Below are 18,527 nucleotides of genomic sequence, written 5' to 3' on the forward strand. Positions count from 1 at the left end.
TGATAGTTCCTCCACCTCTGCTTCTCTACGATGATCCTCTTGAGCCTGTTTAATTATTTCCTCTTGAACATCTCCAAAGAAGCGGTCCCAGTCTAAATCTCTTGGGTCGTGATGTAATGACGACCCAAACCTATGCTCTCTTCTTTCTGAAAGTAAATTGCCGGTACTTCCTTGAAAGTGTTTTGTTGTGATTAAGGTTATAGATATTGTCTCTACAGTTTCAAAATAGTCACTAATTTCCTCGACCTCTTCATTATTATCAGCTTCATCTTCACTTTCTGACTGGTACACTTCTCCATATGATAACCCAGACGAGCCAGCAACTTGTTCATCTTCTGGGTGAATACGTACAGATGTGGACGGCCCTGAAGTTATAGGGGTCTCATCAACAGGGTCAGATGTCACGTGACTACTTGAACTGTAGTTATCTGACAATTCCTTTAAACTGTCCAAAAGTTCTAAAAATGTCTCACCCTCTTGTTCAACAGAGTTTACTGACTTTGATTGTTCATCGTCGAATTCAGAACTGTCAGCATGTACTTCAAGAAAAATACTAAAAAACCATACTAAAAACCTAGATATTTTGACAGGTTGTTATTTTCATGATTTTAATCATAACATTGTTGTTCTTGTCTTACATTTCCAAGTTGTTTTATAAGTGTGACATTCACATCAAATTATTTATATGTTCTAACTTTTGTCAAGCATCAAAGAATGTTATATAATAGCTCATTTATATACAAAAAGTTATACTACTGGTACATTATTGGGCTCGAAAAAAAGAGTGTCTTTTCAAAAGTTCAATCATTTTTTCTATGTTTTGTGTTATTAAATGCATTCCATGATTATAAGATATTCATGTATTTAGTTATAAGAAATGAGTTTGTTTGAAGTATTGTTAAAGAGGATTATTGACATCCAAAGAATAATTTATCAACAGTATTGCATGTCAATAACATATTAGAGAAGAAATATTTACAAATTTCAGCTTTTTCTAATCTTGTTATGTAATCATGATGTTTTCATCATTTCAGTTACATTATGCTTTGGGTGAGTAGTGAGCTCAACTGTTGTGAATAGTTCATAAATACATTGCTGTTGAGACCGTTTTTGAAATAACCAATAACTTCAAAAATTTTAAAGTGACGCACTTTTGACAAATTTTATTATGTGGCTCCACTCATTTGAGTAAAAATGTAGTGTTTATAGATATTTTCCTTTACTTTTTCATAACACTTTCTTATACAATAGCTCTTGCCGTATTTGCTATAGCACATTTGTTATGTTCTTATTATAGTACAATTCATGTTAATTATAGTCTCCAGTTTATTTGAATGAGTTTCAGTTGGACACGAGGATGAGTTTGATGTGTAATTAGTGCAATAATTAATACAATTAAGTTTGAAATAAGGTATGAATGATTATGAATGATACTTCAAAGGCTTCTTTAAAGATACTTTATACATATGAACAGTTTGACATCTATGCTGATCAAAATAGTAAGCACCTTTGAGTAAGAGCTCAAAGAAGGTCATGCAAGATATTGTTATCTATTAATCATTTCATTTTTGTTTCAAGATTAATATATGCTGATCAAGATGTAGTGCAACTTAAAACAAGAGTTATAGGAACTCTTTTTTTAACTTTGTATCATAAAAACTGAGTAATTTGTCTGGTTCACTCACATGGCCATGGAATTTGTTGTTATTTCAATCATTTCATTTCTTTTCATACTTTGCAACAGAATAAAATCATGAAGTTATTATATATTGGATGTTTTTTTAACTAGTGCCATGGCAATAAAATACTTGCTTTGCTCTTATTCTGTCTTATTTGTTTCTTAAAACAGGTTGGTGGATTCTGCTTAAACAATACTGAGAAAAAATGTTTGTCAAGCAAAAACATTGAAGCAAAACAGAAGTACAAGAGATCTCAATAAGGAGTGAATCGGAAATTCAGCTTTTTATGCCCCACCTATAGCTACGATAGTGTAGGGGCATTATGTTTTCTGGTCTGTACGTCCGTTCGTCCGTCCGTCTATTCGTTCGTCCGTGCGTTCGTCCCGTTTCATGTGAAAGTTTTTGGTCAAGGTAGTTTTTGATGAAGTTGCAGAATTTGAAACTTAGTACACATGTTCCTTATGATATGATCTTTTTAATTTTAATGCCAAATAAGAGTTTGACCCGAATTTCACGGTCCACTGAACATAGGTTGATTAATTGATAGGTTTTTGCTAACTGAACATCCAGTGTTAAATATTTCATGCATATTCAAGACAAATATTTATGAAAATAGACGAAATTTCTCAAGGACAGGTAAACCAGTATACCTAGTTGGACTGAGTCGCTGGTACAGGTAACTGTTAAACCATAGTTCAAGGTTTCTTTTTAATCCCCAGCCATACTGAGTTCAACGGTACAGATAAAAAAAAATAGTTGATGTGTTCTTGTAAATCTCTAGCATGGATGAGTTCAATGGTACAGCTCAAAACATGATAGTTCAATGGTTTTTGCCAATCCCTAGCCAGGAAGAGGTCAGTGGTGCAGGTAAAAACAGATCAAGTATTCTTGTAAATCCATAGCCAGGCAGAAATCAATGTTACAGGTCAAAACATAGTTCCAGGGTTGTTGTCAATCCATAGCTAGGCAGATTTCAATGGTTCAGTTCAAAACATAGTTCAACGGTTGTTGGCATCCATAGCAAGGCAGCGTTCAAAGACACAGGTGAACTATTATCCAATAGTTCTTGTCAATTACTAGCCTGACAGAGTTCAATGATACAAGTCTAACACTTAGACTGCTTTAAAAGGTTAGGGTCAACAACTAGAGCCTAGATTCAGGGAACAGTCCTTGGTGTTTATATGCTTTCATCGCATCTTAACAATTTCATTCTGATCATGTTGATAAGTGTATTGGCGTGATTGCAGGTAAGCTGCTACTTTTAGACAATTAATGATCCACACTCTATTACATGCATGTTACACTAGACTGATCGAATTTATCTTGATCTGTATAGTATTGACTGATAGAATGATAAATGTAGAAGTAAACTTCATTGATACAGAAAACTGTCGACCAGCTTCATCATGTAATATGTAAAATACTTTTGCATTCAATTCACGATAAACATGATACATATATATATAATATATAAGTGTCTAAGAATGTAACTTTAACACACTTATGAGTGTTATAAAATTAGGTGTTATATTTTATATATTATTCACGCAATATTTCGCTAAACAAATTAGCTTCATCGGGCGTGTGCATCTATCAAGGTGAAATCGGATGCATGACAAAAAATATCTTTGTAGCTTGAGCTACACAAAAGTTTAACATATTGATTAATGATCTGTATAAAACATTTTTTTGCCGTTTATTGTACATAAACATTTTTTTCAAAAATTAAAACAAATAGTTGTTTTAGTTAAATAGAAGTAAAATTGATGAATTATTCCTTTGCTTTCGGGTAGAACTGTTTTTATATATATATATAGGTACTTTCTTATGCATTCCAGAAACTAGCAACTGGTTTGTTTCCTATATATTGTACGGTTTATTATTAAACTTTTGGCTGTTACTGTTCTATTGTTGCAACAATTCTATACCGATGACATGCAATTATTGCTGCTGTCATTTTTTTTTTCAGGCGCGATGTAATCTTTACTGATGGCAGCTATTATGTAAAAAATGAATTAAACATGCAGCGTAATAATGGTGTACTATCATATCAATGTCACAATTCATTATAAAATTTGTAATAGTGATGTGCGTTATTCAACAACTTTTGTTCATTGTCTAGATTTGGCTGTTTGTCAGAATGATTTTTACAATCAAATCAAAGAGGTGCATGATAGGGTTTACAGAAAAGAGAATGAATGGCCCCTTGAACAGATACATATAAAAGGGTGTGTATGATAAAAAGGGTGCTAACAAACAGAATAGAGAATAACGGCAAAACCATTATAAATACAGGACTAACAACAAATGTTAAAGAATACAGAAATGAAAGAAAACTCGCTTCACACACAATGCAAACTTTTTACTGAACAAAGATCTTTTATCACCCTCTCGCTAAAAGAATGATTTTTTTGTAAATGCTTGAAGATTATAGTGTCCGCCTCTATCTATTCGTCTGTGATATATAACACCTTGTAAATAGCAAAGATACTAAAACGCAAAATTGAAATGATTTTAGATAGTCATAGGGATAAAACAGCTCACTCCATTTTCAAGGTCAGGACAGAGTGAAAAAAGCAAGCTGTGGTCTATCAGCACATATTTAACAAAACAAAACCATCAAGAACATGAACATGACAATTCATTTGACACACAACATATAGGTACCTGATTACATGAAGAAAAAAAATTACTTGAATGCAGATACCCGACCATGCGTTACAATGATGATGAATACATTTAGATGACCATATCATGGAGGAGCACGTGTAAAAGTGGTGAGAAACTGTTCCTATATAGAAGTTCATTTTATTAATATAAGGTTGTTTTTTTTTATTAAAAACAACTGTCCTAATCCCATGCGTCCGACGCGCTTTTCATGGTTTACCTACATTAGGAACGCTCAAAGCCGAATGTTTTAAATCCAATGATAAGAACCGAAACGTGTGAAGAGTTATATGACAAAAACAACCCTATAAAATAGACAAATTCCTCTAAGGTCAACTTTCCCTGATGGAGTTAAAGTCTTAGATTCTTTGAAATTTCTATCTTTATAAACGGACAATTTTAGATATTAAAATTATGAATAATTTCTAAACATAAGACACCCTTGCGAAATGATTTTAAACAACGAAGATACAACATCTGGTTTGTAGAAAATGCTTACTGAACAGTTTACAGGAAAAATAGCAGTTATTCCTAAAGAAATATGTATTTGTGTTTATTTTGGCCTGATACAAATGCTTTCAAACTAAAATAACTGACAAATATCAAGTATATATCTTCTTTCATGAATTGAATGGCGCGTTGTTCGTGTTTAAGTTTTGGCAGAGAATAATAAATACAAGAATGAAGTATTAATTGCAGATCTACTCTTAGTTCGTTAGAATGACTAGCGAACAAAAAGCGGGGTTAGGCCAATGACTTAAAGTTATCTAGATCCTTCTCCAATGGTGTTAAACTGGTCATGGTAATTGCAGTTACTACTAACCCAGCATGGCGGAGCCAAAAAGAAGTAAAATCGTCTTCTCCTAATTGCTCGGTGTACATGCGTTGATAGGTTGAAATATCCAGTATTGTGTGTGTTTTTAATATCATATGTGGCCCTGTCATCGAAATAAAAGCCATCGATTGTAAATAATCTCTCAATTATGACCTATTTACAACCATTTTACAAACTCGTAATTGTATGTTTTTGAAATTTTAATTGCATCGTTGTATCATAATGTAAAGTGCATTTCATGTCCATTTTAATGTTGTGTAACTATAAATGAAATATTAACCATGACATGTTGGTATGATGTTAAGCTTTTGATGTGGAATTAGAAACGATTTTTGTAACATTCTTTACACGAAAGTTTATGTTTTTATAATTTAGAATTCTCCATTCAGGTGGTTTCATATATTTTACTAACATCAAACTTTTAACACATGTACATAGTCATCAATTCTTCAGTAATGAGGTATTTTTTGCTATAATCGTTGCATCATATTAAAAAGCAAAATGTAAATTTGACAAGAGTCAAAAATTAGTTCATGTCATTGTTTTTCATTGCCCATTTGGAACCTTAAGTGTGTTTGATTGTTTTTCCTAAAGTATTTATATTGCTAAGTTACTTTTGATATCATATAATCCATGCATACAGATTTCTCACTTCATTAATAACAGATTACTGGTCTGATTAATGAAAACTGTAAAAAAAATTCATAAGAAGATGCGGTATGATTGCCACTGAGACAACTCTCCACAAGAGACCAAATTACATAGAAATTAACACTTAAAGGTAAACTCAATGCACGGTAGAAAATCTTTCACAGTGAAAACTAATACTATTACCTATATTGTACCCATGAGGTATGGATACCTAACATCTGGCACTCTTAATAACTGTTAAATTACTATGTTTATCAGATAAGGAGGGATTTTTCAAATCAGTGTTACTGTGAAGAACACTTTATACTCAGAACTTCCAAATCAATTTTATACAAACTATAAAAAAAACTATAAACTTTTATATCTTTGTTAATATTATGATTCAACAGAAGCAAATCTGGAAAAAGGAAGATTTATGAAGAAAAAAATAAATTTCATTTCATTATAAGATTTCGTAAATCTTAAGAAATACTGATGGCTGATAGGTTGACAGATTGTTGAGACAACTGTCTATTGTTGAAGGCTGTTTGTTGCTCATAAGCTTTCTTATTGGTTAATTTTGTATCTGGGTGGCAGTCTCATTGGTATCATCTCCTCCAAACTTGACCTCTACTGATTTTAGAAATTGAACATTGGACAAAAGAAATTGATACCAATTCCTAGAAATTATGAGAAAGCTGATTTCTATCAAACTTTGTACATTTATTGGTTTTCTTTAAATTTAATGTTTAAGGACTCTATTAGCTGTAAAACAGATATCATCATTATATACATACTTTTTGACAGTTGCATGATAGATTTCTAAGAAGTATCCTTTGGTATTACTTGTCCCTTTCAGATGTCTCAAGAGATAAATATGATACAAAAAGAAGATGCTTATATAAATCCATTCACTGAGGGAAATCTAAAGTTAAAGGAAAAGTTATAACAGAGTAACTTATATTATTGTTAATTGATGAAGTTATCTTGCAGATTTCAGCAGTCCAGTTTGTTTCTTGACAGTTTATATATTAAAGTTTTAGAACAACATATATGTCCTTATTTCCAATCATAGGTAGTTCGTGCTTTTCTGGAGGGAGAGATGTTTTTTATGAATCAAATTAGGTGAACAAAACAGTAAAAAGACCTGAATTTTCATATGTTGTTAACTGTTTTGTTGAAAAACTGTGTGTATTTTATCAAGCCTTTTAGCCTGTATTTGCAAACATTATTGCATATAAACTTTTATCTCGGGTATGTATAATTCAATTTTTAAGGACAAATTTAACATATTGAAAAAAATTAAGACATGATTATTGCCTTAATGCAGTGGATTCAATCCACCGTTATCTCCTAATGGGCCGGTTTTATCAAAACTGAATTTCCTGGGGGAATATTGTTTACATACACCCATTTTAATATAAGGGTGGTTGTATTTCACACTTGTGAAAAAGGTCAGCCAATATGACTCTTGATAAAGGTTTTGTGATAAATGAACCCGTGCTTCAATGCTTTAGAAGACTAGTTTAAATTGATTATTATACAATTTACGTCATGTTTTATAGGCACAGTGAGAATGTCTGAAAAACAAGTTTTCTTTATATGATGGGTTTTGTTTTAGACTATTCAATTAAACTATGAGAACTGCACATTAAGAGTGCATCAACTTTGTTAGATTTTATTTTATTTTTTGTTCGTGCAGAGCAAGTAAACTATGCCAGAAAATAATAAAACAAATACAAAGTTGAAGTGGAGTGGAATGCAAGCCAAATATTTGTATGTTTATAAATTTTAGTGTTGTCAAATCGTACACTTTTGCCTAACCGGTTACTCGGATAATCGTTCGACGGATTAACCGGTTAAACGGTAGTTTAAGTTCGTGTTTGAAAGCCTTATCAATATAACCCTACACATAGATATAAGATGTGGTATGAGTTTGACAACCTTTCATCCAAGACATAAGAATTGAGGTTCTTCCTTGAGCATTATATGTCTTGTCCATGAGGATTCCTGGCGAAGTTTGACTTTTGATAATCAAATACACCGTATCAACTATAGCGTTTGTACCAACTTCAGATTGAAAAAAAAACATCTTAATCTCGTAGAATTGAATACATCATATGTCTGAATCCGATTATTCTTTCCTTTTCTCTTGTTGTCTCTGAAAATAATGTGGTGTGTTTCAATTTCAAATGATAAATTATAAAAAGAGAACGGATGTGGTATGATTGCTACTAAGACAATTTTTCACAAGAGACCAAAATGACACAGAAATTAACAACTATAGGTCATCGTACGACCTGTTGCTTTACTGTGTTTGCTTTTTTCGTTAATCGTGTTACTCGTACTAACACGTATACATTGAGTACATTCACATTGGTTTGTATTTCACAATTTTTTAATTTAAAGTAAGGCTAACCCTTGCACTACGGAGGTTGCACATTTAGATGTAGGTTTACACAATTATATTAGATCAAAGACGAAATAATGAAGTAATTAATAAAATTTAATCTCATTACTGATTTAAAGTTACTGTTAAAAAAACATGTATACTAATTATGTTTCTTTAAGATCCTGTCCCGAACTCTAATCAATTTTCTTTTTTTAGGATAAACAATAGCTATCAATATACTGGACAATTGATCTGTCAAATAAATTACCACGACGACAATTTTTATGATTCCAATACATATTTATAGGTTAGACAATACTTGGTCATGTATTATGAAGATTTAAGCCCAAGGCGAAGCCGAGGGCTTACATTTTCATAAAACATGACCAAGTATTGTCTGACCAATTTAGAACATATTCACACTTTCGAGTGACCTTACAAAATTAGCCTTTCCCATTGTAATATTCAAACCTTAAAAAGAGTTCACATTTTATAATGAACCAAAAAATAAGTAATAATCATTTCAATGGATAGAATGAAATAGCACTGACGTTGTTTGTGAGGACCGAACGGATAAATTGTTTTTCTTCTGCTTCAGGTAAAATTTAATACTAGTGTATCTTGAGAGTTTTTATTTTAAAAAGTAACACAATGTTATATAAATCACTTTTTAGAAATTCGATTTTTTTTTATAAAGATAAAACTCTGTATAAGCATTTAAATTTTGACCATTCAACGTTAAGTGCTTACTTTTTTATTGATAACTTTATACGTATTGTGTTTCTCCGTAAAAATTCCTTTGCCCTATATATTAGCAGTCTGAAATTGTTTTCTTGAAAGAAAAAAAATATCCCTCAACTGCCCGGTTTATAATGAATAAATATTATTTTACCCTACATCCTTACCCCCATTGTTTTTGTTTATTCTATATATATGTACCATTAGAACATTTATGAAAATTTGTAGAATTCAAAATAATTTGTTTTATTCTTTGCTCTTTCATCTTTAATCAGTAAGCTCTTTTCCAAGGGAAAATGCCTCAGGTGATTGTACACTTCATTAGTGCAGTTATTAAGAGTTCACTTTCATAATTAACTGACAATGAAAAGTCATTCATGTATAGTATTTCATAGTGCATGGAAAACCATGTACTATGAAAATTAGAGGGTGAAAAACTGACTTTTCATTGGACGAGAAGGGGTGAGTATGTTCTAAATATATCTTCATTATCATAAACCAAAGTGCAATGGTACAGAGACATATACAAATAAATTAACATAGTATGAATTTTAAATACAAATGTAAAATAGAGACATAAAGTGATTACCCAGGAGATTCTAGGCATTTAATAACAAATCCTATAAGCTTGAACAGATTGTTTAGTTCAGAACGGTTGCTACAATTCATTAGACCTTGAAATTTTAAAATATTTGGTCTGTTTATAAAATGATGCTTTATTAGCAGTTGTCTACTATCGTTTATTGCCGAGCATTTAAAAATATAATGGAACTCGTCGCCAATGTCACCGGGATTGCACAAAGTACAAATACGATTTTCTCTCTGAATGTTTTGCCATCTACCAATTTCGATAGGAATTTTTGTGTTCAACGTTCTAAATCTACAAAAAGAAGCAATTTTAATGTCATCTGAAATATCAAAGTAGGTTTCGAAATTAATACTATTTTACAGATACAGTTTTATATAAAATTTATCAAAATTGAAAAAAAGACCGGTTAACCGGTTAGCGTTTTTGGTATTCGGTATTCGGTCGTTCGACCGATTAACCGGTTAACCGTTGACAACACTATTTATAATACAAACGAGAATACAAACTGATCAATTTGCATAAAATCTTTATTTTATAAATGTTAAAACGATCATAGTAAAATGTTATATTTATTAGGAAGACAACTGTTTGATCTCAGTTTATCAGTCTGTATGACCTTGTCCATAACACATTCGTGCTACATTATTCTAAGCAACTACTAGTCATTGCTTCTTCGTGTATAATTAAATCACCACCTGACTTATCCAGTATGTAAAATGTTTTAAGTTCTTGAGAGGTCTTATTTCCTAGTTGAAGAAAACTTAGATCTTTGAATTAACTGATTTAAATCCGGGTTTATACTAATAAACAAAAACGCTAATATTTCTGAAGAAAGAATATAGCTTTCTAATTTTCCACTCTTAAAAATGTCTTCAACCTTTTTTTTCGAGTGGGCCATTGGTGTCTTTTTGACACATTAAGTTCAAAAGTAGCACCAAAGACCATATTTCTCATGGTTTTGACAATCACTGTGAACTGTGAATAAGTGGTACAGGAGACCACATTTCGTGATGGAATTTTGCCAATTCTAAGATATTTTGTATGCTTCAATATCAGAGCATTTCTGTTTAAAAATCATTAACTACAGGTGTCATGAGGGTAATGGTTTAATAGATCCTCGGCATAAAAGACATTGGCATACATTGATACTGTTGATTTCCGCACTTAAAGGAATCAATGAAATATAGGCATGTCAGCTTACCATTATTCAACAATTGTGATTCCCGGTATAACTGAAATAATTGATGTTTTGGGGTACTATGTTCTCTCAAAAGTCTTCATTTTGCAATAAACCAGTTCTTAATTGAAATGTACTAATCAGCACAATGTAAGAGAATGTAAGTTTATATATCTTAAATGCTTATGTCGGGACAATGCTCTTCATCTTTGTACTTGCTTTGATATGAGCATCACTGATGAGTCTTATGTAGACGAAACGCGCCTCTGGTGTATTAAATTATAATCCTGGTACCTTTGATAACTATTTTATGGATTATCACTTGAAGTATTTGACTTGAAACTTGAAAAAAGTTCCTTACTGTAAACAGGTTGTTATTTTCATGATTTAAATTTACTTAAATTCTACGAGTTGAACAGCAAGCGTGCCATTCACATCGTTTTTGGTTTAACTGAAATTCGTACTAAGTATTTTCATGTATATAAAGTGATGGGGAAATATTAAAGGGGCACTAGCTACGAGTTGTATAAAAAATCTAATATCTTTTTATGCTCAATCAATATTGAAATGCATACAGTGCAATAATAATTATCTTTTATCAGCCGGTATGGTTTAGTTTTGTCAAAATAAGCTAAAAACATTGATTGCAAGTGAATAATTCGACCTCATTGAATCCGTATTCGTATGAACGTCTTTAACCCCTTAGCTTGAGATGGATAACATGTGAATTGTATGTGTAAAGTTATTTAAAGGAAAGAATGTCACCATTGAAAAACAAAGATAAATCATTTGATTGACTGATTAGATCCACAAAAAATCATTCTTACACAGGTAAAAACGATGATTTTCATCTATAATATGAAATTAAATAGACCTAGAATAACCCTACAACACGAGGGTTGCTTAATCTATTTATATCTATATTTATGTTTACATCGCTTATATGGTCATCGCATGACTTTAGAGGTCAACTCGATAGTTAATTAGATGACATCTGGACTAAAATACACACGAAACGAAGCTACGTGTTTTCATGCTCGTGCCCTGTTTATCCTTTATTTTACACTTTTAATAGTTTGGATAAATGTTTAACATTGTTATAAATAAAATATGAGAATTTGATTAAAATCAGTGAACATGAATTCGACAGCTAGTACCCCTTTAAAGCACAAGAAACCCATGTAAAATTTCAATGTGTAAAATATATTACCTAATGTTTGGTGTTATTTTTATGTATGTTGTATTTCCAGCTCTTAAATACACAAAACACTTACTACTGGTACATAGTTGAGCTGTATTTAAAAAAAATAGTGTATATTCAAAAGTTCAATTTTCTATGATTAATCTTTGGCATTTTATTTTTTATATGATACATTCCATTATTGTTTTTAGTTTATATGATATTCAAGTATGTCTGTAGTTATAAATAATGGATTTATGTGAAGCATTGATCACGAGGATTACCGAAATCCAAGGAATAATTTATCATAAACAGTATTGCATGACAATAACAGTAGAAATGTTTACAATATTGCAACTTTTTTCGTATTATGCCTTCATTATGCTATCAAAATAGTAACTACCGTATGCTTTGCCTCAATAGTGAGCTCAGCAGTTATGTTCACTTCATAAGAAAATATCATTTGAATCAAGATATTTGTTCCCACACATTTTAGAGCAAATAATAACTTCATAAACTTCACAGCTAGTAAACTCACTTTTGGCAAGAATGAGAAGTATAAAACAAAGTAACTCCATCCATTTGTAACTGCTTTTCAATGCATCATTTTATAGATATTTTTCTTTACTTTTTCAAAACACTTTCTTATACAATAGCTCCTTCTGTACTTGCTATAGCACATTTGTTATGTTCTAATTTTAGTAGAAGTCATGTTAATCAGAGGCTCTAGTTTATTTGAAATATGAGAATTGTTTGAGTCTGACATGAATATGAGTTTGATGTATGATTTGTGCAAAAATGATACATTTAAGTTTGAAAGAAGGTATACATGATTATTAAAGATACTTCAAAGGCTTTTGCAAGGTACTTTATACATATGAACAGTCTGATATATTTGCTGATCAAATGTTATGCATCTTTGAGTAAGTGCTGAAAGTAAAGATCATGCAAGATATTGTTATTGTTTAATCATTCTATAAAAAAATTATATCTTTTGGAAACACGATGTCATGCATAGCTATGGATTTCTCAGCTGCTCATTCCTTCCATAAGAGTATAAAGTGCCCCAAAGCTTTGAAGAAGTTTTGGATTTCAAAATGTAAATCATATAGACTGAATAGTACATTTGTATGTAATAGAACATGCAATACATTGTTATTTATTAATCATTTTAATGGGTTTTTTTTAAGTTGAATATATGCTGATCAGGATGTACTGCAGCTTTGAGTAAGCGTTATAGTAAAAAAAAAATTGTATCATACCAGCTGTGTAATTTGTAAATTCTGCTCAACTGGTATATTCCTTTTGTTGTAAGGTTTAATGATAAAGAATAGTCTGAACTATGAGACTATTGACTGCTACGCTTTTCTGTGAATGCAACAATTCTTTACCATTGAAATGTAATTGCCGCTGCTGTCATTTTTTTTAGGCTTGATGTGATCTTGACTGATGTTGATGATGACAGATATTATGTAATGAAATGAATTAAACATGCAGCGTAATAATGGTGTACTATCTTATCAAAGTCACAATTCATTATAAAATTTGTAATAGTGATATGCGTTATTCAACAACTTTTGTTCATTGTCAAGATTTGGCTATTTGTCAGAAGAATGTTTTTTACCATCACATCAAAGAGGTGTTGAATAGGGTTTACAGAAAAGAGATTAAATGAGCCCTGTGAACAAATACATTGAAAAGGGTGAGTAAAAAATGGAGAATAAATAGGGGTGCTAAAATTTAAAATAGAGAAAAACGCGACAAAACAACAAAGAACACAGGACAAAGGGCAAACGTTAAAGTATAAAAAAAAAAAAACCCTCGTTTCACACACACTGCAGGTTTTTTTTTATAGAAGAATTCTCATTTATCATACTCTTATAAAAAGACAGATTGTTGTGCGTGTGCGAGGATTAGTGTCCGCCTCCATCTATCGTATGTGATATGTAACACCTTGTCAATAACAAATATTCTAAACCGCAAAATTGGATATGATTTTAACTAGAAAAAAAACTCTCTTCATTTTCAAGTTCAGGACAAAGTGAAAAGAGTAAGCTGTTATCTATCAGCACATGTTTCCCAATACAAACCATCAAGATCAAGAACATACCAATTCAGTTGACACACAACATATTGGTACCTGATTACATTAAAAAAGTCACCAAAAAGCAGATACCCGACTAAAAGTGAAACAGGAGTTGAAATGATAATGAATACCTTAAAAATTCAATTGCATTTAGGAGCACGTGTAAAAATAGTGATAAACTCTTATTACATAGATGTTCATTTATCTACAATATTTTTTTAATAAACACAACTGTCTGAATTCCTTGCGTCCGAAGTGCTTTTCTGTTTTTACCTACATTAGGATTGGAACGCTCAAAGCCGAATATTTCCAATAATAAGAACCACATGGGAAGAGTATATGTATATATATATACGACCACCTGGGCTTCATATATAATGAAGCTTTCAGTGGCCGGGTGTTACCTTTCCTCGTCAGTTTTAATCTAGCGTGGTAAAAAAGTACAAGATATATTAGGCATGAATATGGTATTGTTACAGATCAGCTGAATTTTCTATGTTAAGGATTCTACAAATTAATGCAAGATATAGTCACAAAATAATATATACACACGACACACAAAAATACTATAAAAAAAGTACTAGTAGCCAAATTCCTCTAAGTTCAACTTTGGCTAATGGAGTTGAAACTTTAGATTCTTTGTAATTTGCAAATTTAAAAACTGACTGTTTAATAAAGTTTTCTTATGAAGTATTGACCACTGAGCTAATACTCCCGACAAATGATTTACGAACTTAGTATACGATATCTGCATGGTTTGCAGTAAATGTTTGAACACGGTTTACATGGGAAAGTGCATTTATTCTTACGAAATATGTATTTGTGTTTATTTTGGCCTGATGCAGATGCATACAAACTAAGCATCTTCCAAATGTCAAGTATACATCTTCTTTCATGAGATTGAATGGCGCGTTTTTTTGTTATCAAGTATTGGCAGAAAACAATAAATACAAGAATGAAGTATAAATTACAGATGTACTCATAATTCGGTAGAATGTCTAGTAAACAAAAAGGGAATGGGCCAAGGACCAAAAGTAATTTAGATCCATCTCGTCAGTACGCGTATACCGAATAAGGCTAATTACTACCAATCCCATTATGCATCAAGGATAAAGATTTGCTTTGTTGTTTATTGTCTGTTTTGAACCTCCTTATCATTCATAGTAATATTTGCCTCTTTCATTTTCCGAGTTTTCTATCAATAATGGAAGCTTCTTTAGTGTAGCTTCTGTCCGTTAGTGTTGCAAAATACAACGGAGAGGAAACAACATCAGAAGACAGCTGTAAAAAGTTGTCAAACAAAATACTATTGGTCTAATATCGTTTGAAATAAATTTTCTTCAGTTAAAATCATACTTTCAAACCCAAAACTTGTATATATGGAAGAATTTAGCAAAGGTTTTAAGAATTTGCAGTTATAAATTAGGTTCCGTTCATGGAAATTCAAAACGTCATAACAGACACGGTCAAAGCGATGAGTTGGGATATACGAACACCACTGTCCATAAAATTAAAAAAAGAAAATTGACAATAGGTAAATTTTAGTGTAATGTTTCCCGTGTAAAACTGAAATATTTAAATCTAGAAAAGGACAGTTAGAACGGTTTATATTTGATTTATTTAGAGTTAGTTCAGTAAATTTCGGCAATATGTTAAGAACAGAATCTTGTTTATTTAACCGGCGGGAAAATATCATTAGATAACGGGAAGTGTTGTTATATTATCTATTAAAAATGCAATTTAAAGGGCTAGCTCTTAACTGAATTCGGTCATAAACTGTGATTCATAACAGTACAAGAAACAATCTGATATTGAACGGGTGCAATTGGTGCCCATAGGAATGCATGCAACATGTCGATAAACTATTCTGCCCAAACGTACATAAGTTTTATCAAGGAGAAAGTTAATAGTTATCAAACGTACTAGAGTTATAATAGTATTATAATTTAATACACCAAACGCGCGTTTCGTCTACATATAAGACTCATCAGTGACGCTCAGATTAAAACAGTTATAAAGCCAAACAAGTTCAAAGATGAAGAGCATTGAGAACCAAATATTCTAAAAAGTTGTGCCAAATACAGCGCTTTGGAAGTCCATGCCTGGAAAAAGGAATTCATTAGTATTTTGAGAAATGTTAACTTATGAAAACAGGAAATTTGAATAAATGACAATATAATTGATATTCATGTCACCACCGAAGTGCTGACTACTGGGCTGGTGATATCCTCTGGGACGAAACGTCCACCAGCAGTGGCATCGACTTAGTGGTGTAAATAGTTAGCAAAAGTACCAGACTTATAATTTAATACGCCAGACGCGCGTACATAAGACTCGTCAGTGACGCCCAGATCAAAAAAGTTATAATTCCAAATAAGTACAAAGTTGAAGAGCATTGAGGACCAAAATTTCCAAAAAGTTGTGCCAAATACTGCGCTAATGTAATCTTTGCATGCTTCAATCATCTCATCACACCTTCAGTAAGTATATCAAGCATGCGTTGTATTTACATTTCTTATTAGATAACAAGGCTTAATGAGTTGAAGCAAAGATTTTTACATTCAAATTTCCCAAACGGCCATTTGATTAGATAAAAAAATCTTTTGTTTTATAGAATTGAATTTGTGTGAAATTGTAGTATGAAGATTTAAAAAGTGTCAACAGAATCAAACAGATCATCATAGCACGTCATTCATCTAAATTATTACAAAGGTTAGTTATAAGTTCTTTAATAAAAGTTAAGGAACTTGTTAAAAGCACCGAAAGATTACTTGTAGAACACTTAATAGAGGTCGACATGAAACGATATTTTACTGGGCTTTTGTTAGTATAACAACCAATACATGTATTTATTCGTTCAAAGTGTGTTGATTTACCTTTTTTATTGAGTTAAGCCTTCTATTTGATATTTTATCGTGTGGTTTTCTATGTTGTGATGTTATGTTACTGTTTCAGAAAAAGGCCTTCCGGAGAAGGTTTGGTACCATTAAAATGTTTAATCCCGCTGCAAATGTTTGCACCTGTCGTAAGTCAGGAAGCTGGTGTACAGTAGTTGTCGTTTGTTTATGTAGTTTATACGTGTTTCTCGTTTCTCGTTTTTTTTATATAGATTAGAACGTTGGTTTTCCCATTTGAATGGTTTTACACTAGTAATTTTGGGGCCTTTTATAGCATTTTCTTCGGTGTGAGCCAGGCTCCGTGTTGAAGGCCGTACATTGATCTATAATGGTTTACTTTTAAAATTGTTATTTGGATGGAGAGTTGTCTCATTGGCACTCACACCACATCTTCCTATATCTATGCATATAGAAGAGACCTTCAACTGTTCGGAAGAGGCTTAAATTGGCAATGCAGTTATAATAAAAAATTATGTTCGTTTACCAAATTTTTAACAACGTCCGATATTTTAATATCCACAACATTCATACATTGAATGACATGAGAATTAAGAGATTTTTTATCAGATTTTTCCGTTTGCACTAATTTTTACAATTCGACGAAAGGGCGTCTTTTGTGACCCGTTTAAGATTCTCAAGTTATGCAGAACCTAACATTGCTCGGAATGTCGCTTTTTGCATGCTGATAAGATTTCGATTGTTTTAAATTCACTGCGCTCACTGTTCTCATATCACTTATGGTTGTATGGAGGACCAAACTGGACATGACAGAGAGGTAAAAACAAATAACATACAAATAGACAGTACTGAACACAAAAACAAACAAGAGCATGCAGGTGAAACACGTGAAAACACACTTAAAAGACCTAGATCTGAAAATGTTAAAAATGATGAAACTGAAAGAAACAAACGAGTGAAAAAAGATTCAGAATTTCATGAACTTAAATCGTTGATGTACGATCTAGCCACCGAGGTGAAAAGCTTAAATGATAGAGTTTTTGAACGCATAGACGATTTAGAGAAAGACTTTGCCAAGAATATTGTTGAAAATATAACAAAAATGATTGACACTAAAATAAGCACAGAAGTCAACAAAGTGAAGAACGAATTTAAAACAGAGGTAAATACTGTAAATAAAAGAATTGATAGCATTGTAGATAAACTGAGAGTTGATTTTCAAAATTTGAAAAGTGATGTAAATGAGCAAGTGAAACGCAAGGATTATGCAGGAGCTGTTAGTAACAATCAAACGCGAAACGACACAAACATTGTTATCAAGATGCTTAGTGAAAGCGAGGCAGAGAAAACAGACCCTGCTATCACGAAAAATCGAGTTTGCGCTATAATAAGAGATGGTCTACGTATCAATGATGTGAAAGTTATTTCGGCTGAGAGGAAAGAAAGTAGAGGAAGAAATCCTGGTGTAGTGGTAGCGACAGTAGAAACATCCGAACAGAAAGAGAAAATAATGAAAAACAAGATCAAGCTTAGACAGACACGGGAATATAACAGAGTGTACATAGAGGATGAACTTACGAGGGAGGCACAAGTAAATCAAACAAATATGATGGCGATCCTCAAGGGTATGGGACGAGACAAAGACTTTGTGTTTGTGAATGGGAAAATAAAGAACAAAGGAAACACACATCGACGTAAT

The sequence above is a fragment of the Mytilus trossulus genome, chromosome 14 (assembly GCF_036588685.1).
Source record: "Mytilus trossulus isolate FHL-02 chromosome 14, PNRI_Mtr1.1.1.hap1, whole genome shotgun sequence".
Classification (NCBI taxonomy): domain Eukaryota; kingdom Metazoa; phylum Mollusca; class Bivalvia; order Mytilida; family Mytilidae; genus Mytilus; species Mytilus trossulus.